Source organism: Pteropus medius, unplaced genomic scaffold, assembly GCF_902729225.1.
Source record: "Pteropus medius unplaced genomic scaffold, Ma_sr-lr_union100, whole genome shotgun sequence".
Lineage (NCBI taxonomy): Eukaryota > Metazoa > Chordata > Mammalia > Chiroptera > Pteropodidae > Pteropus > Pteropus medius.
The window spans coordinates 14930493-14948227 of record NW_024340696.1 but is presented as its reverse complement, the minus strand read 5'-3'; the positions used below and the strand labels follow the sequence as shown (position 1 = coordinate 14948227).

Sequence of the window (17735 nt, the reverse complement as noted above, 5' to 3'; positions counted from 1 at the left end):
GACAAGCATGTAAATTAAAATTTTGTAGATTCTAGCCCTTGGCTTTTCTTATACTGATCCTCTCTGTAACCTCAAAGCTGCTGCCTTAGTTTAGATCTTCATAACTTTCCATAGTTTATTGTTCTCCTAGGTCTAGTTGTTCCTCTTCTCCTCCAATTCATCTGCAAATTACCCCTTGTAATGTCTTTTGAAAATCTCAAACTTATCATGTTACTTTTTAGCTTACTATCACTTTAATGATGCCCCATTGCCTTTTGGACAAGTTCTTCAAAAAAAAAAAAAAATCTTTATTCTGACTTTGTAAGCAGGTTCATTTCTTGGCATTTCATCCCCTTCTCTGCTCTACACTGGTCCTTAAGCTCCAGCCCTAAAGTATTTGCAGTTCTCCTAAAGTACAAACAATGAATATTTGACAAATTCAAATCTAGGTCTAAGCAACTCCAAAGTTGCTGCTCTTGGCACTGCTCCATGCTCTTTCCTTGGATCAAAGGTATCACCTTTCTGAGTATACGCTAATCCTTTCTAAACATGTAAGCATCTCTGAAAACTAATGAAAACTTGCTAAAACTTTGCCCAGACATAGTACACAGAAGCCATTGAAATTGATATTTAATAAAAATTTGTTAAATAAATTTTTGAACTAAATTGTTAATTAGCACATACATGCAATTATTTTTCCTTAATTATCTTTCTTCCTGGAGAAGAGAAATATGTAAGATTGAGACCTCAGGTTTATATAAAGAAGAATAAAAAAAAAGAAAAGGCACTAATGAATGGGGTGGGCCTGTTCTAGGAGAAGCTTTGTTTTAATATAATCATAGAAGTGAAACTGAGACTAGAAAAAGTAAGAAAATTCAGTGCCTTTTTTATGTAGCTACTAAAATCAATAAGAACAATAACAAAAAAATGAGGAATCATTAATAAGAATAAAATCCATCAAATTTCAATGTATCATTTTTCTCTGTATCATTTGATTTCTTTTTTCCAACTTTACTGATATAACTGACATATAACATTTTGTAAGTTATACAGTGTGATGATTTGATACATATATAGATATATTGTGAAATGATTACTACAATAAGGTAAATTAACACCTCCAACACCTCACATAATTAATTACCTTTGTGTGTGTGTGTGTGTGTGGTGAGAACATTTAAAATCTACTCTCTTAGAAACTTTCTGGTATATAACACAGTATTGTTAACCAGTCACCATGTTGTACATAAGATCCCTGGAACTTATAAGTAAAAGTTTGTACCCTTTGGCCAACCTCTCCCCATTTCCCCCACCCCAGCCCCTGGTGACAGCCTTTCTACTCTCTGTTTCTATGTTTGTTTGCTTTTTAGATTCCACATATACAAGTGAGATCATACAGTATTTATCTTTCTCTACATGATTTAGCATAATACCTTTGAAGTCCACTCATGTTGTCACAAATTTTCTTCTTTCTCATGGCTGAATTATACTTCTATATATATATATTTTTCTTATCTATTCATTCACTGATGGAGGAGGGGAGGAGATACAAATATCTTTTCGAGATCCTGACCTCATTTACTTCAGACATATATACTTAGAAGTGAGATTGCAATCATTGATATGGTGGTCCTATTTTTAATTTTTTAAGGAACCTCCATACTGTTTTCCGTAGTGTCTACATCAATTTACATTCCCACCAGCAGTGCACAAGGGTTCCATTTTCTCTATACCCTGGCGAACACTTATTTTCTTGTCTTTTTGATGATAGTCATTCTAACAGCTGAGAGATGATATCTCATTGTTTTTTTTGATTTGCACTTCCCTGATGATTAGTGGTGTTGAGCATCTTTTCATGTGCCTGTTGTCCATTTGCATGTCTTCTTTAGAAAAAAAAAAACATGTATCTATGGTATGGTGTAATTGTTACCCTAGTGAAATTTTGAACTTCCATAAAAATTCTTAAAATTTTAATAGAAATCCTTTTCAGGAAAATAGTCAACTGAAGGTTGTAGTAAGATGCCAAATGCTCAATTATTCAATTCACCAATGTCCACTCGGTGCAATAAGACCACAACTCCGAGACACATAATGTTCATCTGCCGCAGGGATATTTATTTCATATCTCATTTCCCTATAAAACTTATACAGTTGTTGATGGATTAAAAAGATCCGTGTAGTGAATCAAAGGATTCTCAACTTCTTCCCATTTTGAAAGTTGACTCTGAATAGTATTGCTTTATATATGCTTATTGTCAGTGTTTGAAGAAATATTTCATTGAAGTGATAAAGGTGTTTTCACGTTCCTTGCAAATACCATAGATTAAGTTTTTGAAATCTGCAGCATCTACTAGACAGTCATTTACATCCTTCAAAAATGCTGTGCATGTTAGAAACCTGGACATTTAAAAACACAGATTGTCTGACATTATTTGAATCATGTGCTACTAAGTCAGCCAGAGGCCTGGAATCACAAATGTGCTAATGCATCTTCAATGTGAAGAGAACTGAATTTTGAAATCTATGTACTTCGTTTCCTGAAGACACAATGATGATATGGTGGAGAAAATAAGGCTATCATTTCTTGAATCCGCACTACATGGCTAATGCTGATATAAAGTGACATTCTTTACGAGTTGTTTAGTATCAAGTGCTGATTTAGCTAGATAAAATGCAGCTGTCTTCCCAAATTACACAACTGGATTCACACCATCTACTAATTCCTGGTGGAATTTTAAAGATACCTTTACGGGCAATTTTCATCTCGGTGCAAAGAATCCTAATTTAGAGAGTACAAAAACACTGCCAGTAGTTTCAATGCACAGATACCATCTCCCTTAGAGACATTTGATAAAAGAGATTGTGTTCTGTAAGAGATTGAGTCACCATTTAAAAGGATTTCTAAAATGTAATTGAGTATAAATTGATTCAAAATTGGTTGCCAGATTGTCATACAATTGTTTCTATCAGCATTTTTCTTATTACTTTGTGTCACTCCTAGAATTTGCCATGTTGCCTAGTAGGTCTCAGAAAGGAAGAATCCTCCCTCAAAATGCTCCCCTTCACTGATGCTCTTCTTTCCCAGATGTCATTTCCGATTGATATCCTCCTCAAAAGAACATTTTAAGACAACTTTCAAAATCTGAATGCTCTCAGTTTTACATGTCATCTAATAGTCTGATCAATCGATCCAGACTATTTGCTGAATTTAGCAAAACTGTAGCCCTGCTAATCTTTGAGCTACAAATTTTTTTTTTTTTTTCTCGGAATGTACCTTATTCTCTCTCCTCTGGCCACAACATGGGCAATCCTGCGTCCAAAACTATACACTAACATTAATGAAGCTCTACTATATTTTAGGTTTTTTATTTGTGAAATCCTCTGGGATTGTCTCCACATAAAGGTAGCTAGTGCCTCCTCTGCTCCCCCAGCTCTTTACACTTACGTGTCATAAAATTCTAACCATATTGTGTCACTATTGCTTGTAATTGCCGTACCTACTCTTTACCTACTTTCCTCCCTCAAACAAGTAGACAGCTCATTCATTTACGAATCAGAATGTATTAAGACCAAAGAGCCAGGCACTGTGCTAAATAACATGGGAACCAATAAGCATTAACAATACCACTTCTTCTGCAAATTGACTAGTATTTTCCCCTACTCATCTGTAAGGTTATTTTTGGTTTTCTCTTTTATTTCTAATAGTTATTTCAAAGAAGTATTTATGTATATAAAATATAAATGCTTTGTTCTATGCACTGCATATAGTTTTCCCAGTGTTGTGCTTTCTTGTTATCGTACATAAAGAATATACTTTTTCTTGTATGGTTTCTTCTTTATATTTTATCACAGCTTTTCTTTTTCAGATGCTAACTAGTGCTAGAGAGGGGATGGCATGGGTAAGAAGAAGGATTAGTGGCAAAGAGTCCACAGAGGAATCTGAGAGTGGTCTTCGGAAAGTAACACAACAAAAAGAATTGGGCAGATTGATGGGTGAGATATTCCTGAATTAGCATCAATGGATATGAGCAGGAAAGTTGGGATAGCAGAAAAGTTAGTGATAACTTCCATGAAACCTGGTACACAATGGGAGGTTACTACTCATCTTTAGAAAGAAATAGGTGACTAATTGACCCCTTACGTGGAGAATTTTCTTTCTTGTAAACCCCAGTAGTCATTTAAAATTTGTTATTTGTAAGGGCCAGAAGTTGGGCTTGATTGCAATGATTACCCTAATTCTTCACCCTCTTTTGTCATGTATGTTTATAATGGCCTTTCATTGTGGATGGAATGACCTGTCCTATTTTGTAACAATGGACTCAACCAAGTGATTTGCTTTAGCCAATGTGAAGTAAGCAGATTTGATTCACGCAGAAGCTTGAAAAAAGTACTCAAACTTTTCTGCTTGCTCCTTGGACTTCTTCTGTTGTCAAGAGATTTCCCTGGGCCAAGCTCATGAACAGGGAGAGCGAGAGTCACATCGGATAGAGCTGAGTTGCTCCAGTGTCCTAGTGAAGACTTTCTTAGACCAGCTAACAACCCAGCCAAGATAAAAAGAGCCAGTTAACCAATCTCTAACTTACTCATAGACTCATGAGAAATAATAAATGATTGCTATTTTCAGCTACAAAGTTTTGAGATAGTTTATTATATAGCAATAGCTAACTGATACATAAGTTATAATTATCTGGTTAAATTATTTATTTGGTGGCATTTTTATTAGTTTTTCTATTTGTAATTGCAGTATCTCATTTTTTCTAACATCTTGTGTGCCACAGTGAAAAGAATATTCAATAAGAGACAAAAGACGCAGGTTCTTCCATTTCCTAATGTCATAATAAATATTTATTTATTCAACTATGTTCACAGCATTAGAAATACAAAAAAAAACATGCTTATGAAATCAATCAAGGTTTAGGGGAAAATACAGGCATTAGCAAATCATTTGCATCTAGTGCATCTGTCATTGACTAAAACATTATTATGCAGGTCATGAATGTACATGGATTGGGGGCTGGGTGAAGGGGTAGCCACTGTAGAGAAGATTTTTTTTAAAAAAAATAAAACTTACAAATCTACTTGGACTCTAGTATCCTATCTATATTTCAAAGAACAAAAGATAGATTACTATTAGGATATCTGCTAATCCAGAAATACAACATTCTCAGAGTATTGTCTAGCATAACATGTGTAATAAGTTCCCACTAAATGTGGTATTTTAACATTAAAGTAGTTTTCAAAAAATGTTGTTCTAAAGAAGCTAGTTCACATGTCATTCATTATGTGTGACTATAGAGGCAAGCTAGATATGATTATCCCACAGGATATTCTGGTCCCTGTTTAAAAGTATCAGAAGTGAAAAGGGACAATCTATCTAGTCCCAGAATTTGTAACATAAAGATTCAAATCTTATGCATTTTTTTTTAAAAGAGTAGCCTACAGTCTGTTAAATAAAATTAATACACAGAATAGACACATCCATATTTTCTCTTTTTTTAAGCTAAGTAACTGAATTCTTTCTTTTTGCTATTTTGTATTTCTGATTACAAGATACTGTCCTCTGCTGTTTGCTAAAGATTGCACCAGGTAGAGTCACTAACAAAAAGTGAAATAACATGATAGTTTTTGTTTTACTACCCCAAATGGCTACAAATCAGCAGAGGAAAACATAGAATTCTTTATGTCCACAGAACAAACTTGCCATATTAGCAACACGTGTCCCTCTTCTCCCAAGTCATCTTCTTTTAATGGCATTTGTTCTGTTTTTGCTTTTGGTAACTAGATGGGCTAACTGAAGTGTGACAATGTGATTAATACATTGCTCATTAGGTAATTATGTCTTCTAAAAGAGCTTTTATAAAAAATTATACTTGAACACATACCCTGTCATTGCTGACAGTACCTGACAACTCCTACTACATAATTTGTTGTTATTTAATAATAATGTAATTTGCATATATATTTGTATGACAGCTTGTTTACTACTTACTACTATTCTTTTTGAGTAAGGTCATTCATTCGGTGACAAATGTGACAACTCCATTCCCTCACAGAGTTACAAATTTACCTCTGGGATTCAGGGCTGATAACGACAGCCTAAATGCTCATGCGTGTCTTAGATGTATTCCCCTTGTTCCCCAAACATAGAAATTACAGCAAAATTGGAAGAAATGGAATAGATCTGAATTCAAAACTTATTTGTGTCACTTACAAGTATGTAGCTTTAGCTTCACTTTCCCTCTTTAAAAATCTCTCAAGGGGTTGTTTTGAGTTTTAAATACGATGACATATATGAGAAGTTAGCAAAAGACCTTGCCATATGGATATCCAATAATAATTGGTTGAGCCTGAGTCAAAAAAATGAAAGCCAAATGACTAATTCAAGGTTATATAATGTAAATGAGTAGCTGATGTGAGAAAAGAAATAGTAGTTGCTGAATAGGAAAGAAAAGGGAAATAGGAAGCCTTTTCTTTTTCCTTTTGGCTAAAGAGCACTGATCCTTCCCTGCTGCTTTATTTGATAGATTAATTCATTCTGAAAGCCTTTAAAGATGTCTGGTAGGTAGCTAATAATAAGCTTTGAAAAACAAATCATTGGCCTTTTCCTTGCTGTCAAAGTCCCTAGAAAGCAAAATTCCATTTCAAATGGCTTCTAGCTTACTTCAGAGGGTAGCTCCTTTGAAGCTATCTAGAGCAGCTAGTGAGTGCACTTTTAATGGTTTATTAGTTGGTAAATTGTAATTGGCATAGAAGGGTAAGAGCTCAAAAGGCAAATTAAAGTTATAGTCAACTGCTCACTAGTGTTATGAATCGATCAGTGAGCATTCATTTAAAAATAGAAACAATATCATTACCCCTCAACAAATTCACATTTCGATGCAATTCATAACTACATCAAAGCTCTCTAAATAGATGGAGAAATTATAATAAATCACAACCCATGTGTAAAGAAAGGCCTGTCTGTCCTCTTACAGGTGCTGATAATCTGAAATACATATTACAGTATGTGCTTAATACCCAAAGAAGTGTATACGTGTAATTCTTTTTCTTATTTTTTAACTCTAAATAAGGAATTATGTCTGCACTATGAAAAGAATAGGAAAGAAAAAAAGAACATTTGGTGTGAATTTGGATGCTTCGGATGTTCCTTTAGCAAAAATTTACTTTTTGTCTAATGCCACTTCTCATCATGATTTGTAACATAACGACCCAAATCTTTATGTATTGTGCTTGAACAGAGTAACTTACAGCCTCTTTAAAACTGGTTTTAAACCAAGTATATATGCTCATCTCTCAAAAGTAAAGAAAATCGGCACAGAGGTCATTAATTGTGCAGCCTGAAACATATTTATTTGCCTTCCTCCCCCAATGTATATATATAATCTTTTATTGTTTGAATTATCATTCCTCATTTTACCCTTTTTATATCTCAAAGTTAGGTATTTGAATGACATAAAATGAGTAATCATAGCTTACAGAAAGGGCTTCAGGATGATTGTATAGTGAAGAAAGAAACCAACATAAATACATTATCAACAATATTATTTTGTGGGGCCCTCCATCTTTCTAAGGATACCCGGTGAAATTAAAATGTGTCACCTTCCCCCCTAACGTGAGTCGTTGGAAAAGCCCACAGCCAGGAGCCTGGGATGTTGCAATTGAGTTGTCAAACTGTCCTGGATGTCTTGTACAAACTGAACAGGCCAATTTACTGCAACACTGCATGAGCCGAAGGCTCCTATCTAGCCTTTACAGTGCTTCCTCCTAGTGAGATTATCCAGCTGGACAACAGGCACCCTCGCTCGCAGCTTTTCAGCTACTCCTAGATTCCTTCTGATCAGCCTGTCCTAAGTAATAGTACCGCGTTAATCCTTACCTTGTGACCAGCCTGCTTGGCTAGAGCAGGATAGAGGATGTTACCCAGCAATCCGAAAGCAACATCTTTGAGATTTTTGAATCCTAGTGGTGATTTGATTTCATTGTCTTTCCCTTTGTAGCTCCAACTCCTGGCTTTCAGGATGAAAACAGGCCTTTAGAGAGAAAAGAAAAAAAAAAAAAAAGACAACTTCTCCTACACAACCCCTGAGTTTCTGCGCCTATTACTAACCTCCGAGCGCGGGGGTTGCTTCTGACTCTGTCCTCCAGGTGGCAGCGGTGCCACACCGCAGAGGCTCCAATCCCCTCTTCCCTGACTTCAAGTGTTAATGCAATTGACCAATCAGTGCTAAGATGATGGGAGGTAATTGGGTAATTGTATTTTACTGATCACAAGCAGAGAAAGGGGAAGGAAAGAGGGGCATAGGAGGGAAGGGGACTGCAGCCCGAGAGATTTGGGGGCTAAGACCCTAAACATTGGGACGTGGCATTGGCCAAGGGAAAGCCTAGACTGGCTGGAGCTGCCGCTTGCACAGGGAGCGCATTTATTTATTTGGGAGAAAGGAAAGGAGAGAGAAGAGGGAGGGGAAGGAAGAGAGTTCAAGCCCAAGTGGATGGAAGGGGCCCGGGGTTTCTGCCGCGCAGGGCGATGGCGCTAAGGGCGGCGCGGAGTTAGCTGCGCCTTCGAGAACGCATCTCCTCGCAGACGACTAGCCGGCGTCGGGAAGGTCTGCGCCAAGAGGAACCAACTTGTGGCTCCGAAATGTACCCGACGCAGCTGGAAATGAGATCAAAGCTGCAGTTTCATTCGCGAAGGATGAAAGGAGCCAGCGATTAGGGTTTTTTTTTTCTTCTTCATTTTTTTCTTTTTTACCTCTTTCGTTCCATTTTCTATTTAGCTTTTTCATTTCTTCTTATTAATATATTTTTAATTGCCTAACACCCCTTTGGTCCCCTCACATCGCCCGCCCCACTTGAAATAAAAGCTCAGTGTGAACTTCTTTCGCCGCAGCGCCCCCGGATCCGCTGTCCACTGATGGAGGAGAGGGGAACCGGGGGACCGGCCGGGGCCACCGGCGAGGGACCGCGTCACGCGTCTCCCCCGTGATCCTGGCCCTGCTCACCGAGTTCTGCAACACCTGGAGGAACTGGACCCGGTGCCGGGGTGGGGGCGGGGACAGAGGAAGCACCCCGGGCCTTAAAAAAAAAAAAAAAAAAAGTGAGGGGGAGGAATGGTTTCTTCTTGACAGCTGCACGGAGCCTTGAAATTTTCCTCCACTACCTCCACCCCGCCTCGCCCCGCCCACCCCACTCCACAACATTGAGATTATGAAAACAGAGGCGGTGGAGGGAAGGAGACAGGATATAACAGGGAGTTTGGAGGGAGAGGGGAAGGTGGCTGGCCGGGTGGCTGAAATCAAAAATCCAGTTGCGCACCGGGTTGTGATGAGAAATCTAATCAGATCTTTGGAGAAGGGGCCGGCCGGAAGGGTGGCGAGCGGGGGGAGTTGATCCCCAAATTCTTCGAAAGGGGGGGATCTGGAAACAGGAATCGACGATGTAAACGGAGACTTTTTGGTGGCTGTGGCGGTTGGGTGCCTTGCAAAAATGAAGGATGCGGGACGCAGCTCTCTCTTGGAACAGAACGCAGTGGATAAACTGATCGTGCAAGAGAGAAAGACGAACGAAGCTTTTTCGTGTGAGACCTGGATCTTAACGCAAATGTGTATACGTGCACACAGGGAATATTGAAAAATGAAATAAACCAGTTTCAGACCCGCGGGAGTTGGTGTGCTCTGACATAAATAAATAATAATAAAACAGCTGCCCCCAAAGGATGATTGGACATGGAGTACCGAGGATCCATAAAGAAAAAGTATGTTCGTTTTTCTCTATAAAGGAGAAAGTAAGCCAAGGAGATATTTTTGGAATGAAAAGTTTGGGGCTTTTTTTAGGACAGTAAAGACCTGGTATGGTGTTTTCTTTTCTTTTTGAATTTCCCACAAGAGGAGAGGAAATTAATAATACATCTGCAAAGAAATTTCAGAGAAGAAAAGTTGACCGCGGCAGAATGAGGCATTGATTGGGGGAGAGAAAACAGCAGAGCACAGTTGGATTTGTGCCTGTGTTGACTAAAATTGATGGATAATTGCAGTTGGATTTTTCATCAACCTCCTTTTTTTCCTTTTTCTTTTTTTTCTTTTTGGTGTCAAGATCATGTGTTTTCGCTTGTTCTTAACCACCTGGATTTCCGTCTGGATGTTGCTGTGATGAGTCTGAAATACAGTGAGTGATTCTTATTTTCTTATTTATTGGTGAAGAAAATGTCCATTAATTTAGTGTTCCTAGTCCCTTCATCCCATCACCTTCTTAAGTGGGATTTTTAAAGACATCACTGTACGGGGCCAGAAATAAGAAAGAGGGTGGCCCACGCATTTGCTTCATCAGTCTGTGCTCACAGATAAACTGGTTTGCTATAATGATGCAGGTTGTCTGCATCCTGGGCAAATGCCTTTGCAAATGTTCACCAAGGGAAAAAAAATCTCCCCAAGAAAGCTGCTGCAGTGTGGGGTGCTCGTGTTGTGTGATTGACACTCTAGAATACATTTAAGTTGCACAGCAGCCCTGGAGTTGGATGTATAAATGTTTAGCCATTGGAAATCGAAGGGGCCCAATTTAAATTTCATTATCCAATCTGACACTGCAGATCACTGGGATGTATTAACATGAAAATATGATAATAAACTCAGCAGTTGAAGGTTGGCTTCTGGCTGGTGGGTGGATTGAGGGAGGGAGCGTGGGTATGGGGGAGGAAGTGGTGGAGAGAGGTGGCTGCACTTTTCCGATCTCTCTTGCATGCACATGCTCAAATGTGATCTTCAGATTGCCTAGATTCTTGCCAGTGCTAAGAATCAGAGGAGGAGGACCCACTTATCTTCAACCCCATTCCCTCCTAACTAATTACTTCTTTGGATAACAGAGAGGCTTACCTACATTGAGGAAGGCTTGCATTTTGCCAGAAACCTCAACATCACCAGGACAGGGCTCTTGAGTAAAAGGCAGAAATCTAGTGTCCTGTGGTAACTTAGATAAAGGAGCTAAAGATATGGTCTGTGTGTTGAGCTCCAGTATTTCTCATGTGCCAGCTTTGCCTTGGGAGAAAGAGGTCAATGAAGAAAAATAAAAGGAGGGTGAAAATCCTTAGAGAGCCTGAGGGCCTGTAAGATCACCCCTCTTTCCACTTCCTTCCTCTCCATAGCTGCCAGGGTCATGAAGCTGGATTTTCCCCCTTTTCTTTTCCTTACTTTTCTTTCCTTTCTCTTTTTCTTTCTTAATTTTAATTTATTTTTTAAACAGAACTCTTCCTCTTCACCCTTCTCTATTCCTTCTGGGGCCTTCTGTCAGAACCAGAGGCTCATATAACTTTAGAGCCAAAAGACTCTTCAGAGATGTCATGCCAATAAAAAAGGAAACTGTAGCCTTGAGAAGCTATAACTCCTTGGTTAATGGCCAAACCGTATGAGACAGGTAACTCACCCAGGCCTCAGAACAGCAGACAAAAACAATTCATAATCCAAACTAGATGGGAATCAGCCATACACGGCATGGCTACTTCTGTCCCCACAGCTGCCATTTTTATCTAGAAGGGTCAAGGAAAGTGCCTTTCCTGAGGGATTGAAATAACTCTTATCACGCTGGATCTCAAGACTAGGCCATGTCTAACACTCATATCCGTTTCAAGTTTTTTTTTTGTTTTTTTTTTTAATGGCAGAGCTCAGATTATCCTAGCTTTAATACTATTAAAAAATAATAATAATAAGATCCACAACTCTGACATATCCTGAAGGAGATGAAAGACAATAGTCCCCTGGGTCTCATTTGGTGCTGGGCGCATTTAATCCGGTGAGAGGTGGTCCCTAGAGAGTCATTAAAGAACCATGGAGTTAGATTTATATTAGAGAAGTGATAATAGAAACCAGAGACACGTTGCTAAAAGCATCTGAGCCTGTTCTTCACTCACATCATCTGTTCTTATCCTTTTCATTACTCCTTAACTAAACTAGCCTACAGCTGAGCACTTCTCTAATTTATTTTTCTGGGCACATGTTTCCTGTTGGGACACAGATCAGGCAATAAATTTACCAACTCATGAAAATAATCATGCAGTTTTTTTCCCCCCCTTGATCTCTCTGTAGGCTGCTGCATATTTTATCGCTCCTTGCAGTTTTGTTTGTTTGTTTGTTTGTTTGTTTTGTTTTTACATGACCTCAGTTAAGTTACCACTTGTGATCATAGTTTCTGATTATTTTAAGTTTCTGCTCAGTTGTAACTTAGCACAGCTGACAAAAGAGAGGAAAAGGGGGGAAAAAAGTATTTTGACGTTTTCACTGCACAGTTCAGTTCTGGACATCAAGTGGGAAACCCAACCTTGCAATCAGTTTGGCTCTGCCAATCAGAGGAAGGTTTTTCCCCTTTTTTTTTTTTTTTTTTTTGACATCAGAATTTCTTCACTGCTATTCCAGTTAGACCTCAAGTGTATCCCTGCCTTCACATTGTCATCACCCTCTCTGTACCCTCCACATTTATTCCCACATGCGAATTTTTCTGAATGAGGGGGGAAAGGGGTGAGGAGCAGAGAGAACAATTTAAAAATTGTGGGCTGAAATGTTTCCTCCCACCCACCTCCACTTAAGCGTGTTCCTCAAATCTGGAGATAATGGAACATCCAAGGATATCTTCGTTTTTCGTGCTGGTGAATCACTCACTCACCCAGCTCTACAGTTAGGGACACATTGCCCAGCCTGGGATTTAGCTAGCTTCTTTGGTTTGGCAGTCAGAGTTGGCTCTGCATTTAGGCAGCTTGTTCACAATGCCTATTATCACCCCTATAAAATAAATCTTTCACTGATGAGAGATTTATGGCCATGAGAAACCTGAAAACTTACCTCATGAGTATTTCAGGGCCGAAGTTGGTGCCTACTGAATAACATTTGTGAGTAGGTAGATGGGTACTGGGATTCTGCTTAGAACTACAGGCCCAAAAACTGCTTGGATGTGCAAGTTTCAAAGTTTCCTTTTCACATATCTTTCTCCTCTAATTTGAAAGCTCTACCCTTTGGACCACACCTTTAATTTTCCTAGTCCTCTGTGTTCACAACTGCAGGATGGGAATGATAATGCCAACAAATTAGAATTCAACTAATTAGAATTGTTTTGTGAATTAAAAGTAATGTTATGCAAAGCCCCAGGCATAATAGGCCCTCTAAAGAGGGCTGTTTGTTATGGTTGTTCTAGGATTAATTTGGATTAACTTCCTGGGAATGAATGCAGGCTGGCCAAGCACTTTACTGGTTCTCGTGGCTACACTTGAAAACCAGGGAATGTGCACTGACCTAACAGTACTTGCCAGATTCTTCTTTTGAGATCTTAACAGTACAGATTGGCTGCAAGGGATCATTTTAGATATGAAATGCTGCTTCCAGCTGGAAACCAAAAATCAAGATTTTCCTTTTCAAAGTGTAGAAAAGTAGATCTCAGCAAAAATAATACTTAAATGAGATTTTAGAGAGGAAATAATGCTATTATTGTGTTGCTATTATTTTGGTCTAAAAGTTGCAAAGATAGATCTTGTATATTAAATGTGTAATTGTAGCTGCTCATTACATTGTCTGGACCTGAAATGCACAAAATAAAGGCAGATCTTAGGCAATGATATAATTTAAATTAGATAGCATAAAATTCCATTACTAATCTGAAGGCCCACAAATTCACAATTTGGATTCAGAGCTATAACGAATCCTGTGTTAGTTAAACATCACTTTGTGATAGGATAAAGGCTTGATGAAGTGTATGGAATCAAGACTTTATGTAGACTTGTCTTTCCGTTTGCATGTTCAAACCTACCAACAACTCACTAGTGGTTTCCTGAGGCAGCCAGTCATGGTCTTTGCTCATAATTTCATCCTCTACAACAGCAGCCCTGTGTTCTGTCCATTTCCTCAGTATGCTCTCGGAGACTTGGGGAAAAGAGTTCTATTGTTGTAATGATTGATATTCTTGATATCATATCCGTAAGTTGTAACAGAACGGTCAGGCTGAGGAGTTGTCCATTGGATTTTTATACTGCTTCTTTTCAATTCAGAAGTTAATTTGAAATCTGTGTCGGTTTTGAAGAAGCATCCTAAAGTTAACCATCTTCGCTGATATTAAGAAGAGATCATCTGTGGGAGTTCTTACCATTTGATAGATTTTACTTTTTTGTGTACTTCGTAAAGGTGACTGAGAAATTCGGTAAACTTGGACTCTGGCATCCTAAGAGAGTTTAAATACTCAGTTTCCCACTGGGTCATGTGTGTTACATGCACCATTTAATCTCTCTGAACCCAATTGCTTATCTATAAGATAGAGGTTATAACATCCATATGGAACTGACTGCCGTGAGGATAAAATCAGATTGCATATGTCATGCACAGCAGGCATTCAATAAATACATTTTTAAATCGAGCATCTTTGAATTTAGTTTAGGTAATGCACAGTTTGCAAAAAATAGGTCTGGCCTTTTTTAAAGGAAGCTGTTAGTCTAAATTTATGTCTGTAGAGAGTAAAAAAGAAGTATATAGACAAGATTAACGTCGGAGTAGCACAAATAGTTGCAACCATTTTCGGTAAGATCTTACACTTTTAAAACTATTTAGAAGTACTTTAGTGAATGACATTCCCTCAGGAAAGATAAAAATATACTTTGTGAATTGTGGAAAATATACTGTATCCATGTAAAGTTTCATTAGATTGCCAAATATTTAATAATACAGGCAAAAAAAAATAATGATTTGTAAATGGTGTCTTGGAAAACTCTCCAAGGGGATGAAGAATCTGTTGCATCCTCCTTCAAAATGATTTATCTAGAGAAATGTAAATTTGATAGTTGAAATTTGGTTGGACAGATCTTGTGGTTGAAACAGTGTGCTTGTAACAATCTCTGAGGGCAAGATTTTATTTGTTCTCTGGCATGCCCTCAGCATGACAAATAGTGTGCATGCAGTACACATTCCTTGACTGACTAACAGAACTTACTTTAACAGATATTTCCTCCTGAGGACTCAAATGCAGGTACCTACCTATGCAACTTATAGAAGCTTAATTAGAAAAACCAATGAGTGTATTGACTCTGTGTGTGTATGTATGTGAGTGTGCACAAATATGACATTTCACACACATACACACACACGCAGATATTAAGAACCATTAAGTGGTTTCCTTATGTTGGAAAAGCCGAGATCTGAAAATTAGATGATGCATGCAGTATATTCTTATTCTCAGCGTTGTCAGTGATGTACTGTAACAATCTGTACAAGTCACCTCGCCTCTTGGTCTTATATTCTCCGTTAAATAAAAGTAAAAACGAAGATTCTTTCATGTGCTAAGATTTTAGGATTCTGCATTCATAATTGACTACCTAGGAATTCAGGATTCCTAGGAATTAAAAATGTAAAATCCTCGATATCAGGATACTAGTTATTAAAATGTGAAGGGGAATGGTATAGATTCTTAAAGGCAGAATCGGTATTATAATGGCTGATTATAGAGTAAAAAGGTAAAAGAATTCTTTTTACTCTTGAGGGTTTGTAGGGGAAATACAATGAGATTTGGAATTGACAAATGGATTCCAACTTTATTTTACACCTGTTGGCTGGGAAATCCTAAGTGGGCCAATTAACCTTGCTGTGCCTTAGTTTCTTCAGCGATAAAAATAAAGATCATTTTTCTTGCAGTTATTTTGGGAGCATGAACACGTCTAAGTATTTGGCACATAATCAATACACAATAAATACTAGCTTACTTTCTTTTAATTGAAATCTTTGGTTATTTTCCATAGAAACGGGAATATTTAACTGAAAGTCTGTGTTTTATGTTTTACAGTTATTGAGTATGTAAATGAAAATCGTTTTCCAATTTAGCTATCAAAGTTAGTAATACTATTTTTAATAATATTTTTCCAATGTTGATCAGATTTATAAGGAAGTCTGGAAAAGATGAAAAACTTATGTAAGGTTAATAAACTTTTATTTCAACTTTGACATAAACCAATAGCAGTTTTCTATGCTTATGGAAGCTTTCAACACTTAACAGAGATTATGGGTATTATTTCTTAATAGTAGTAGTGACTACCATTTATTGAACATTTGACTTGCACCAGACACTGTGGTGAAAATAAAATATATATTTTTTCTCCTTAATTCTCACTTGCAGAACTGAAACACAAAGAGGCTAAATAATTGTCTAAGGTTATACAGCAACTAAGTGGTGGAGCTGGAAGTAGAAATGACATTTTTTCTGACTTTAGAAATGTGATCAGAATTAGTAAATTCAAACTTATTGACTTGGTAACAAATAAATATGGCACTCACTGTCCTCTAACCTGTCACTCAGTCTGAATATTTTAATTGGGGTTGAGATGTCGGCAAGCTCCCTTTCCCCTGTTTCTTGAAACAAAGTTTGTAACCAGATGCTTAGGTCACATATACCTTGCATATTTTTGCCAGTCTTCAGTAGTAGCCAAATGTGCCTATAAGTGAGGAAGGGACAACTTCTAAGAAAGACTTGGGAAAAACTGTACTAACTCACTCAATGTAACTAATGGACAGAAGGCTTTGCAAAATACTATGAGGTTATCTGGAAACTCAGAATTGTATGAAAAAAATGAGGTAAATGCTACTGATAAGTTTGGAGTTTAGTTACAATATCCTGCCAGCCTGACAGATTTGATCTCAGTCCATGTCATGTTTGATCTCTCTGTGGCGCTTGAAACCCTTGCTACTGCTGGCTTTCCTAAATTTTTTCAGAGACTTGGGGTGCTACTTACTATTGCTTCCTGTATTTATTTCTCTTCATCCTCCTTCTACTCCCTTTCTTAAATGTCGAGGGCTTCTCCATGAATCTGCTATAGTCCTGGTCTCTCTGCATCCCTGAGAGATGTCAGCTGGGCTCACGGAGAGAGATGACACTCAAACCCTTGGCCTCAGCCACCTTGTATATACTGAAGACTCACTCTTAAATGTCCATCTCCAGCAAGATCTCACTTCCTTACCTTGTAGCTGTTATACACTTAATACAAGTGTAACTGATTATTTTCCCTCCAAGAAGATATATATCCTGTTTCAATGATATCAATATCTCTTTAACCTTCCTCATATCCGACCACTTATCACATTTATTCACTATCTTAAACTCAGATTTTTCATCCCTCAGTCCAGATTCTACCATTTCTCTCCTAGATATCTAACTTTCTAGTCCTTCTGATGACACCTACTTTTTTTCATTGTAGTCCCTTATTTATTTTTCCCTCAGAAGAACTGTCCTAAGAAATGAAGCTAAAAAGCCCCATCTATATCATCTATAAATATATTTATAGAATAAAATCCAGATTCTTCTCTTGAAGAATCTGGCCAGCCTATTCATATCTTCTCTTGTCTATCTGCCATGCTGAATGTTTTATTCCTCTGGAGGCATACCAAACTACTTTTGGTGCATTCATAGGAGCTACTCTATTTGTCTAGGACATACTCTTCATATATCAAATGTCAGAGCAAATTACCTCCTCTAGGAAAATCTCCCAGCTCCCCTTGACCCACTAAGTCTCCCTGTCCTCTGTATACCAACATTTTGTTCACACATCTGTGATAGCTCTTTTCACTGTTATAACATTTATACTTACTTGGCCAAAACCCACTAGACTGTGACATCTTGTAGGATATGGTCCTCATCTTACTCACCTTGTCATCTCCCACGCTTAACATAGCTAAGAGGAATTTCAATACATTTTGGTAGAACCAATAAATGGTTATTACTTTTGCTGTAAGAACTCATGTTTTGAAACTTTT

The 17735-nt window shown here is 37.9% G+C and overlaps 1 protein-coding gene across 3 annotated transcripts in view; it reads left to right on the top strand.

Moving 5' to 3' along the window:
• LRRC4C (leucine rich repeat containing 4C) overlaps nucleotides 1-17735 on the top strand; it is a 173190-nt gene that overhangs the window by 13172 nt on the left and 142283 nt on the right. Inside the window, exon 2 of one of the 3 annotated variants that reach the window (XM_039867317.1) lies at nucleotides 10069-10140. The gene's annotated coding sequence lies outside the window, so the exon portion shown is untranslated. Of the gene's footprint in view, nucleotides 1-8266; nucleotides 10141-17735 lie in introns of those variants that run through there. The other 2 variants (XM_039867307.1, XM_039867325.1) reach the window with 2 other exon arrangements.